This window comes from Arachis ipaensis, chromosome B04 (genome assembly GCF_000816755.2).
Source record: "Arachis ipaensis cultivar K30076 chromosome B04, Araip1.1, whole genome shotgun sequence".
NCBI lineage: Eukaryota > Viridiplantae > Streptophyta > Magnoliopsida > Fabales > Fabaceae > Arachis > Arachis ipaensis.
Window position 1 is genome coordinate 50,675,219 of NC_029788.2, and position 7,865 is coordinate 50,683,083.

The following is a 7,865-nucleotide window of genomic DNA, read 5'->3' on the forward strand; positions in this document are numbered from 1 at the left end:
CTGTACCGGGGCATATTATTTGCCCCGCCCCCGCCCTATCACCAGGGGGAGCACCTCTAGGCAAATTAGAGACTCTGGGCAAGTTAGAGTACATTTTACTGATTTTACCGGTACCCCATCCCCGCGGGTAAAAATCTCTCCCCGTATCCACCCCCCGGTGGGTAAATCCCCATAGATACCCGCCACGCCGGGGGTTTTTGCCATCCCTAGCTACGCTTTTCAAGCGTTGCAAGAAAAAAGCGTAGGTACAAACCTTTTTTCTTGTAGTGCGTGAAATTCTCTCTTTGGAATTCTTTCTTGAAGAGATGGATTTGAGGGCAATTTTATAATTTAAAAATAAAAGGTGTCATTTTTTAGGTTTTTTATTTTATGTATGGTATATTCCTTTTATGTAAGGAAATATTCAGTTAACTTTAACTTTTTGTAACGATAGATACTTAATTACAAAATCTGATATGGTATAGGCAGTGTTATCAAACCCGGCTCAACCAAGCTCTCTCAGAGACACAGACTCTCACCTCTCATCTCTCACTTCTCTCTCGGCCTTGTACAAATACACAGTCTCCCCTATCGTTGTTGAAGCCTGTGTCTTCACCGTCTCGGATTTGGCAGACCCAAGCTCGTCGTTACTATCTCGTACTTGGCATACTCAAGCTCGTCGCAGCCTTCCCTACGCTTGCTTCGCCGAAGGCAGAGGTAGACTGAACAAGCATCTAGTCCCTTGGGTGGTCATCGTCATTGTCGTCTTCTTGTTCCGCCGTCAGTTCAGTTTGTCAGCTTCTTGCTTCTCCGTCTTCCCTCAGCTCGCTGTCGCTGGTAGCAGAAATAGGCACTAGCTGCATCTGGTCCCTGGGCTTCTCACTGGTGTTGTCACTGAGTCGTTGTCAATCGTGGTAGCTGGTGAGACTCTGCACTCCCCTCTTCTATCCTTTTTAATTTTTTCTTTTCCCTTGTCACTATCAATTTTATTGAACCATCTTTTATTGCTGTAAATTCGTCGCTGTATTAAGTTAAATTTATTGTTGTATTGTGTTGATTCTTTTGTTGTATTTAGCTAAATTTATTGTTGCTATTGAGTTTAAATTGTTGCTGTAAATCATCTTTTGAGCTATACTTTTTGTTGCTGAAAATTACCAATGAGTTGAATTTGTTGCTGAGCTAAATTTTTGGTTATTGAAAATGGTCAGTAAGTTGAATTTGTTGGTGAGTCAGGCTTGCTCTTCTAATTAGTGTTCTCTACAAAAATATTTTTCCTAGGCTGTAGTATGGCTTTACTGTTACGCCAACACCATTGTTGGTCTTGTACATTTTTCTTTTTCTTTCAATTAATTTAATATTGATTTTTTTATAATATTATATTTTTATTTAATTATGACTGGATCAACCGGATGAATTAGTAACTCATCGGTTCAACCAGTGATCCGGTGACCTAGTTATATGATCGGGTTGATTACCGGTTCGATTCTGATAACTGTGGGTATATGAACTCAATTACAAAGAAAAAAAGTATAGGGACCTAATAAAAAATTTGGTAAAATTATAAGGATCAATAAAATAATTAAATCTTAAATTACTAATAATTATTAACAAATAATTTAACATAAATGAAGACTGTAAATAAATGTTATAACAAATCTGAAGAAATGTTCCGTATGTTGTGGTAAAGATGATTGATGTGTTGAAAATGATCCAACACAAAACTCACTGGCAAGTGTACCGGGTCGCATCAAGTAATAATAACTCACGTGAGTGAGGTCGATCCCATAGGGATTGAAGGATTGAGCAATTTTAGTTTAGTGGTTGATTTAGTCAAGTGAACAAGAGTTGATTTGAGTGATTTGTATCCAACAGAAGCTAAATTGCATGAAATTTAAAAGGAGAGGGGTAATTGCCTGTAAATTAAAGGGCAAAGAAAGTAAAGAAGCTGAATCTTAAAGTGCAAGTAATGTAAATTGCAGAAACTTAAATTACAAGAAATGTAAATAACTGAAACTTAAAATGCAAGAAATGTAAATGGCTTGAATAGTAAAAGGATTTGGGGAGTGGGAGTGCAAAAGGTAAACAAGCAAAAATAAATTGCAACAAGCAAAAGAGTATATGATGAAGTGAATTGAGATAGATTTCAAACAGAAAAGTAAATCAGCTTCAAGAAGCATTTAGCAGATGAGTTAAAAAGGAAAATGCAAGATCTCAGGGGTTAAGAGACTAGAAAACCAAGTCTAGATCTCACTGCCTTCCTTGATCCAATTCAAAGAGTAATTGCAAGAGAATTAAAGATCAAACAGTAGAAAGAGTAAATTCAAATATCAATTTCTCAAATGGTGCAGTGAAACGAAAACAGAAAGAGATCTCAAGGTGAGATTGAGACAAAATTTCCTCAATTCTCAACACCCAAGACTAAAGCAAGATTTGCAGAAAAGAAAACAGAAAACCCAGAGGGGAAGAGAACTCAGTTCCCTCCCAATGCTCCAAGATCCAAAAATCAAAGTAAAAACTCTCAAAATTACAAGTGAAAATTCTAAAAGAAGAAAAAAGGTCCTCTCTAAATCAAACTAGCTTCTATTTATACACTTCCTTCTATTGATCATTAAGCCTTGAATTTGGGCCTTGGCTTTGATGGAATTGGATTGAAGATAGCCTCAGTTGATTGCTCTTGGACTTGAGAAAAAAATTCGTTTGCAATTTGGACTTTGGAGCTTTCAAGTTTGAGTCAACATTTGAGGCAAACTTTAACTCAAACATTTGTGTGTTAAAATTATGCAGAACGGTGCTTTTCTGTCACTCACATTTGAGTTCACGTTTGAGGTCAAACGTGAGCTCAAACGTGCTCTCTCCAAGGCCATTTTGCAGCCAATGTTTGACCTCAAGTTTGAGGCAAACGTTGGCACAAACGTTAAGCCCCCTGGTGTAGTTACTGTGCCAACGTTTGACCTCAAGTTTGAGGCAAACGTTGGTGCAAACGTTGGCTTCCCCCTGGGTGAATTTTTGAGCCAATGTTTGACCTCAAGTTTGACGCAAACGTTGGCACAAACTTTGGCATCTCTTGGGCATATTTTTTGAGCTAACATTTGACCTCAAGTTTGAGGCAAACATTGGCGCAAACTTTGGCATCTCCTAGGTTCTTCTTAAGCCAACGTTTGACCTCAAGTTTGAGGCAAACGTTGGCACAAATGTGAGCTCTTCCCACGGTGGTTTTTATGCCTTCATTTCTATTGCTGCCATCCCCTTTCTTTAACCTTCCTCCAAGCCTTTTGGTTACCTGTCAACAATCAACAAATGCATCAAAGCTATGCTAAAATCATTAGACTTCTTCTCATCCTTGACATATAAGCAATTATAGCACAAAACCTCATGAAAATGCATCAATTTACTCATGGTTGATTGAATCCAAATACACATGAATTTCTACTGAAATGGCTTACTTGTAACCCAAGAAAGTGTATAAAACCTATTAAAAACAAAGGAAAAAGGCTAGTGAAACTAGGCTAAGATGCCTTGGCATCACAAAACCAAACTTAAATCTTGCTTGTCCCCAAGCAAGCATCAAACATAAGAGAGAATGACATGAAACAGAGAAGTGTGCATATCCTTATTGAGCATATAGTTGAATTCAGCTCATGGGATTTTTATGCAGACAAGGGTGGTTCATTTATTGTTTGCTGTTACATAAGAGATGTTTCCTCAAAGATTCACTAAGTTTGCTGCTATAAGGCTTTACTTTGGCTTGTTCCCTTGCTTAAATTTTCCTTCTTTGTTTTTCTCAGAGAGCTTATTATTCTTTGAAGGCTTGGTGGCAAATGTTGTAGCAGTCTTTGGCTTAATTTTGCTCAACATTCCTTTACCACAGACACATGGCTCACCCTTTTCTTCCTAGGATCATTGATGCCCAGCCTCTCTTTGGATAACTAAGTGTTTTGTAGCTAGGTTGCTCTTTATTGTGGACTTTCAGTTGGCAATCCCAAATCAGTTGATCTAAGTGGCCAAGTTTTGAAATACTCCTCAGAATTTACTTGTCCAAGCATATCCTAATACAAAAACACCACAGGCAAGTGTCCTAGGGTCCAAGCTATTAGTGCCTAGCCTTATTGTTTATTTTCTTTGCCACTTTTGGCTTTTTCTCTTCCATTTTCTTTTTGTTATTTACTTCTCAAGGGATCTTTTAATGATACAAGCCTTTATAACAGCAAACTAGTTTCTTCTTCAAAGAACATATCATTATGCAGCATTTATTTTATGAGCCAGACATTAATTCAACAAATACCACCACTAACTTTCATTCTTACTTATGCAACATTGGATATTTACTTCCTGATTCAAACATTTCTCTTTTATTGAATAAAAAAGGCATAGGGGACAAAGCATGCATTTAGTCAAGTGACAGTGAATAAACACAAGAACACACTTAGGCTAGCTTATTTATTGCAAAGTGAAACAGACAGGATGCAAAAACTATTAAAATAAAATGACTATCAACTAAACAAGCATGCTCTTTCTTTATTGAATGTGACAAACAAAGAGCAATTCCACCTTTAATTGTCTTTCTTTTTCTTCTCACTTGCTTGTTTGCTGGTTTCTCCCTTGCTTTTGCTTGTTAGCTTTTGCCAAACTCCACCTTTCTTCATTTTCTCTTTTAGGTTCTATTGCAGATTATCTCCAAATATTGGCCATTTTCCTGTACAATTCTCAAAAGTTTCTTGTTTCTCAAGCCCTTAAGGCAGCTGGTTAGTATGCAAAGCTTATTTGTGGGCTTTTGAACTTACTTTGGTGTGTGAACACAAAACTTAGTCCCTTGTCACTGCTTTTCTGATGTAACAAGTTAACTAATCATGAACTCTCTTGGCCTTGCTAAAGGTTATGGAACTAAAAACTAGAAAATAACAGACTGGTTAACTAGTTTATCTGATTACTTGAAGCTATTATTATGCATAAGGTGAAAATGTGTTGTATGATGAGGTTTTTGGTGGAACACTGATAAACCACTATTTTATGGTTTATATTGTGTTTAATTATGTGGTTTTATCATGATCCTTACCCACTTATTCATTAAATTAGCATGCATATTAGATTTCTTTCCGGAATTTATTACATGTTTGAAAACTGCTTCCTAGAGACTTTAATTATTTAATTTTAATTCTCCTTTATTCCATTCGATGCCTGATCTGTGTGTTAAGTGTTTCAGATTTTATAGGGCATGAATGAGTTGGAGATTGGGAAGGAAGCTAGCAAAAATGGAAGAAACACAAGAATTTGAGGAGATAGTCAGCGAGAAGTGACGCGGTCGCATGGCTCACGCGACCGCGCGAAGGAGAGCAAATCACAGCGACGCGGCCGCATGGCTCACGCGGCCGTGCGGATTGGAAAGCCCAAGCGACGCGGTAGCGTGGACGATGTGAACGCGTGGCGAGGAAAAGCGCAAGTGACGCGTCCGCATGGATGACGCGATCGCATGACATGTGCGATCTGCATAATCTGCAGAATTCGCTGGGGGCAATTTTGGACCCTATTTCGACCCAGTTCTCGGCCCGGAACAGCAGACTAGAGTCAGAGAATATGCAGAAACAAACAACACATTCATTCAGAGACAGTTTTAGATCTAGTTTTACTCTCTTAGGTTTTTCTCTCTAGGTTTTAGAATTTTTAATTTTCAATTGATCTTAGCATTGGAACATTGAGAAGAGTTATTTCATCATCAAGACTTCATCATTCTAGTTCGTTTTCTTAACTTGGTTTCATTCTTCCATGTTCTTTGTTTTGTTCAATTTTGTTATTTGAATACCTTTATGATTAATTAACGCAAGGATTATTTCTTTTTAATTCAATTTCAATTCCAATAATCATGTCTTCTTTTAATTCCCTTTTATGTGCTATGGATTTATTATTTACAATGCGTGAGTAGTTTCTTTACTTGATGGGGAGTTGATTAAAAGGAACTCTTGAGTTGGAAGGATTGAAGGAAAAATTTGTAATTGAGTTAAATGTTGGATTGCTATCCTGTCACCAACGCCAATCCCTTTGAACTAAGTGGGTTGCAACTTGTGAACAGATCTGGCATTCCAACTTGTTTGACTTTCCCTTACCTAGTAAAGGATAACCAAACAGAACAACCATTAATTATAAATTAATCTTACAATCACTCCATCAATAGTAGAAATTCCAACCAATCAACTCCCAGTCAAGGCTTTTACTCATATTAATTAAATTTCCTCAATTTAAATTCCAATTTACTTAACTCAACTTCTTTGAACATTAAAAGGTTCGTTGTTCACTTCTTTGATTAGTTACTTCGTTCTTCCAAGAACACCCTACTTGGAATGAATAAGTTCTCTACGAGACTACCTCATTAGTCCTCCACACAGGGACTTTTGCTTTACTCTCTATATAACACCGTAACGGTACCAAGTCGGATACCACCTGTGAAACCTGGTCTTTCTTGTCGACGTTTTTATGACGTCTCGCCGAAAATAACCGGTTGATAGAAGTTCCTACGGTCTCTCAAACAAGTGGTTACTTTACTTACGGTTTCTCAACCTCCCAACTGTTCTTCCTTACTCTACGGAGTTTTAAAGTAAGACCTTCACCTCGATAAACTAGATACCCCTAACTAAAGTACCCTGGGAAAGGGGGAAGGATGAGAAAGTATATGTAGAACCACCGTCACCTCATACAAAGTTTCACCCATCTTCTGTATCGGTGTTGGTGGACACTACGTGTCTAACAGGAAGTTAAGGAAATCTTCGTGTAAAAATGATCTATACCTCATGGATTTCCTGAATATTCACTACCACCACCTATAAAAACATTGTTCGTCTACCTCTTTGAGGAAGTGTTTATACCTCACTAGGTATTTCATCGATGTGGTATGGTAGGAGTTTGGTTACCGGTTCGACTCGAACGTTTGTCTCTTAACTTCTCCTAGAATCTCTTCTGACACCCTCGTTGGTACTTTCTAACCCGGTCTTTTAATCTCCTACGTGAAACCCGTATGTACTGTCGTAAGTTCTGAGGATAACCCTTCAGTGGAAAAGTCGACAATATACCTTTTAGAACAGTGGAGGAAAATCTCGAACTTGTATTTCGAAAAACCCGGTGATTTGAAGAGTTGGAACTAAGAGTTCGTCATCCCCTCTTCTCCGACGATGTTGACTTACTCAACCTACTCAAGTCCGATATTCGAATACTGTTACGGTTCTATATGTTTCTTTTCCGGTTCTCCACCGTACTGTTCTTCTAGAGTTTCTTCCTCAAGTTTGGTCCTGTCGTTCATGAGGATATATTGAGGTCCGATTTTTAAAAGGGACCGTTCGAGTTTAGATTTACCTGACCGGGAATGAACCATTGTTTCCAAAAAAGAATACCTTCAGAACTTAACAATCTACTCCGTTGTTTTTCAGTCAAGTGTCGTTTACCCGTGTCTCGGTTCGGTATAAATCCTCCAGTTACCTTGTTCCTTTTCCTCCAAGTCTTGAATTTGACTGGTTTCTTACTTTCTACAGTTCGATCACTGTTATTTCTTCGCGAACAACCTTCCGTTGGGTTGGATTCCATCAAAAGAAAAGTATCGATAAAATTATTTTTCCAGTTAATCAAAATAGATATAACGTTCTTCGATTCAAACCACAACGTGTGGTTTTATTAGATTCACTCTTACTTCCTAAGCTTCAAACCACAAACTACTCTGCGTCTTCGACCACTTAATTTTTAATAATTTTACCAATGCAACGTTCATATCAAGAATTGAGTGACTTTTAGACGGATAGTTAAATCTTCATACAGTGTCTCTCAAACTCAATTTTTAATGACCCTCAAAATTCAGGGTCCAGCAGAGGGTTGCTCAACGTCTTTTCACACGATAGAATAATTAGTCT